This window comes from Girardinichthys multiradiatus, chromosome 12, assembly GCF_021462225.1.
Source record: "Girardinichthys multiradiatus isolate DD_20200921_A chromosome 12, DD_fGirMul_XY1, whole genome shotgun sequence".
NCBI lineage: Eukaryota > Metazoa > Chordata > Actinopteri > Cyprinodontiformes > Goodeidae > Girardinichthys > Girardinichthys multiradiatus.
In genome coordinates, this window is record NC_061805.1 from 38,866,394 (window position 1) to 38,871,204 (window position 4,811).

The following is a 4,811-nucleotide window of genomic DNA, read 5'->3' on the forward strand; positions in this document are numbered from 1 at the left end:
TTACAATATACAGCTTTGGCTAAATTAATGTATTTACTGGTTAAAATGTGTTATGTGAAAGATTCATTTGTGACTGGGCCTAAAATATTACAAAAAAGATGATTTAAGGGAAATGTCCAACTTCTTGTTTTTCTTTCGCATGCAAAAAATCTCTCTGGCTATCATGGGGACTAGAAAGAGAACTTTAAGAAATGGTGTCCCTTTTCCTCCATTGATGAGACACTTCGCCTTATGTATTTCCTGTTGATTTATCAGTCAGCATCTGAGGCAAAACCCATTGGTGCAGATCCAGCTTCTTGTGTGTGTGTGTGTGTGTGTGTGTGTGTGTGTGTGTGTGTGTGTGTGTGTCTCCCCAGTGATCCAGAGCCTTTGAGCATCTCACTGAGGCAGGTTGCTAGGTGAGGATGTCACGACGCCCACCTGAATTCCCCCCACGCGTGCACACTCACGGTGCACAATTTGAAGCGAAGAGGGGTTAATGATAGCAAATAAAGAAAGTAAACAGCGGGTGGCTAACGAGTGCAAATTTAGATCTGTGCAACATTATGAATTAATTAAGAGATCACTTTGACGCCAAAGCAACAGAGGGAAGGAATTATCTGGTGAGACAACACTGACAGGGGCCCTGTTAAGCACCAGATCACTTTAGGGCCCTCAGATGCCTCTTTGCTGCCTGGAAACATAAGCATGACTTTACATCTCATTTAGTTCATTGGTATACATTCTTTATCAATATATTTCTTCCTCTTTTTATTTTACTATATTACTCTCTTAAAATTTTATTTCATTTTTTATTTTTATTATCCCATTGTTTCTTTGCATCTTCCCTTGAATTTGTCATTATGGCCTGCCTACATTAATATAGCTGAGTGTGTGAATCTAATTGTGCACTGTCACATCAGGTGAAAACTGGTTCTGTTGATTCATCGCCTTGACATCATGCAGCCCTGTTGACCTGGGGCACACTCACATGCAGCGCTGTTAGATAAGCAGAATAAATTTTAAAAAAGCAGTTTTCAAATTATTATATTTAAGTAAAAACAATTCAAACCATCCTATGTGAAATATAAATTATCCCCTAAAAAACTAAATAACTGCCCATAAACAATTAATAATTGGTAATGCAGCAACAACAGCCATCAGTTACGATAGCTGGCAATACCTCCTTTACATCGCTTTGGAGCGATTTTTGACCCACTCCTTCACCATGTTTGATTGTTGTTTTGACATTTGGTTTTGAAATGTTGCATTAGTTTTAAGCCCGATGTAACAGGACACACACCTTCAAAATGTTCCTGCCATGTCTCATTAGTTTGCAAACTATTTTTACCCAAAGATCTTGGGGATCATTCTAACAGCCAATAATGTCATTTATGGCTTAGAGATAATCCTTTTGGCCATTTAAAATGTAATGAAATCATATATGTAATAGTTTGCAGATAATGTAATAAAGTTTAGGAGCCAAAAACATAACATTTCAAAAATAGGGAATGGGCACTGTAGTAGATCCCAACATGGATTATTTTCTCATAATGCTTCTACCCATCAAATGTGGAAACATTTGGTGGAAGTCAAAATGACATGTCTCTGAATGTTTACCTCTGAATCAAGCTTTGTTTACTCATTTAAAATCTGTGGCCTTTTTTGACAGCAATTTTTTTCCCTGTACTGCTTCTTCTTGAAAGACCTGGCAGTGAAGTAACACAGTAGCTAATTTACACAACTGACAGAGATGTCTTCTGGTGTTGTTATTGTGGCTCAACGCCTTTGATAATTACAACCGTTAAATACTCAGTAATAATTGACTATTACTAGATGTCACTGTTTAATCAACCGTTTCTGCCGAAACGTGGGGAACTTTGACCTTATTTTGACTGACAAATCACAGTTGCACAAAATAAACACAAACGACTTCCCTTTATCTACGTGAATATTTATTAAATCAACAGCCTGATACACCTCGCTATTCCGATTCAATAATCTTCACCTAATCAAACATGCAAAGTTCTACACAGAAGGGTAAAAAAATATCTAACTAAACAAATAAAACAAAACAGCAGTGGGTGTGTATGGAATCAAACCAGCAGTTATGGCAAACGAATGATAATGTGATGCGGAGAGGAGTTTTGTGGAGTGGCCCGCCAGACAGTGTAGTTCAGCGGGACACGGGCGGTCATAAAACCTTTTTGGCAGCAAACCAGTAAAACATGAAGTTGAAGACAAAGAAAATGGTTGATTTTCACCATAAGGTTATTATAGCAGTCCAGTTTCACAGTGCACCAGCGCTCAGGTGTTCGCACAGTAAAAACACAACTTGCGAGACTTGGCGGCCTCTGAAATTCAACAGCAGTCAAGTTTCAAAAAAAGGTTGCATGCACATACAATTCAGAACACATTAGACTATAAGTGGCGATTCTACATCACACTAAATCTCCTCTACCCTGCCCAAACTATTCCTAACAAAGAAATAAAAATAAAAGGAGGATTTTACTTGTTGTTGTCTCCTCTGAGCAGAGGGAAAGGGGGGGGGGGGGGGGGGGGGGGGGGTTAAACTCACGTCTTCGATCGGTAAAGTTGAAAACTTAAAAGCCTTCTTATTCCTGTAAGCTTAATTCGCTTAGTTTTCTCGTTGACCAACGAAGGAGAATGAATAAAATCCACGTGGGACCTTTTCTCCAGAGGGATGCGCCTCAGTTGCTGGTCCGGTTTCCAGCGTGAAAGGCAATGGCGGGCCGTCTCATCCTCTGTTATATAGTTGATTGTGGCCTCAGAGCTGCGACACCCCACGTCCTATCAGCTGTGGTGGCCGCTGGGATTTGTAGGAGCAGACTATCCTGCGGTACAAAATGGCCGATGACGTTGGAAAGGCATAGTGGCGTCCAGCAATGTGCAAAAGGTCAAATTTTCAGCAAACAAGTGGTCCAACAGGTGACTACCTTGATGTGTCGCCATTAGGCTCTTGATGTTATTTTGGTAGGACGACCACCCCTGAGAAAGTCCACTACTGTTACATATTTTCTCTAGTTGTGAATAATGACTCTCACTTTGTTTCACTGGAGTCCAAAACCCTTAGAAATGGCTTTGTGACATATCTAAATGTAAGTAAATGTAAGTAAGTCAACTCCCAAAGTCTTAAAAATTGATGAAAAAGTGATATTAAGAAAAACTGTTTCATATTACAGGACATAGGTACAATGTTAGTGATAAATTACTTGATGTTGAGCTACAGTGAGCCGGGATAGTTCTCTTCAACGCTATATAATGAATAATTTGTGCAAGGCTTGAATAAAAAGATAAAGTAATGGTGGAAAAAGAGCTGCATGATGACATTATGTAGGAGAATAATTAACATCTCAAACAGTGAGGAAAAGAACTAAAGGAAGACTTTTATGATGTTTTTCAGTGTGGCCTAAAGTTCTAAGAGTCAGTCGTATTTTTCATTAATAGAAGAATAAAGAGAGATTTTACCTTTAATGGAAAATAATGTCACAAAGCCCTCACGAAAACAATAATAATCCATCTAATTTTACTTGAGCACACAATACAGTGCCAGAAAAAGAAAAGAGCTAGACAAAATACAAAGCACTAAAGAGCACGGAGGGCTGTTAATGAGCTACTACCAGAAACTTAAAAGCTCTTCAAGCAAGATAGTCCTGTGTTAGAGGTTTTAAAATCAAAATTATTTAAAACTTTATTTGATTTTATACAAATTTTATTGACCGAACGCCTTCCTTCTCATTACTTTTCAGTTTTTATCATACCTTCATTGTTGGATTTTAGGATCAAACTGTATGTAAATCTCAGGATACATCCAGCTGTTTTGTGAAGGCCTCCGATGTTAAAAGTGGTTATAAAACATTATCCCAAAGATTATCCCAACATTTCTCAGAATATTGTTCAATCCATTATTCAAAAATGGAAATCGTACAAAACAAATGAAAATCTATATGGCCGTCCACTTAAACTAACATGACAAGGAGGTCTTTGTGTGGTGGGAGAACATTTATCAGAGAAACAGCCAAAAGTGCCATGGTAACTCTGGAGGAGCAGTAGAGATCCTCAGCTCAGGTAGGTGAAAATTTCATCAAAACAATTAGTTATGCCCATCATTCCAGATGTAACAATGGCCCGGTCAAAGTCAAGACCTAAATACAGTTGAGAATTTGCAGCAAGATTTAAAAATCACTGTTGACAGATGTTATAAGTGCAACTTCACTGCTTAATCTATTTTGTAAAGAATAATGGGCAAACATTTCTATCTCCATAAAAGAAACGAGGTAGAAAACGTGCAGCTGTAATTGGGAGGCTGAAGGCAAATGCACTTAAAACATTTCAGATTTGTATTTGGATACACTTTTGAACAGTGTGTAGAATTGTCCTTGTAAACTGACAAAATGCATAAAAGTTAAAGGGCCATGAATACATTTATGAGATATTGTAAAACATACCATAATAATTCCATGAATGATAGATTAACTCTACATATTCTTCCCCTGCAAAGAAGGAAAATTCTTAAAGCATTCCTATGCTTTATGCTTCGCAGGATTCCTTTGGAGATTAATCCTTCTTTCTTTCCTAAACAAACATCATGTTCCTAGGTCCAGGCAACTTTTTTAGCTCATTAACCTGCTTGAGGGCTTAGAAAAGGATTGTCCTGTTGTGTCTTAGCTACGGGACCCAAGTGAAGTGATAGCCAGAAGCCAGAATCTTTAGTCACCCAGGTGCTCTTTCTGGAAAGCAATGATTATCCTGACTTAGTAATTGCACTGTTTGTCTCGGCTTGATTTCTTTTAACAAGCCAATCTTTTTTT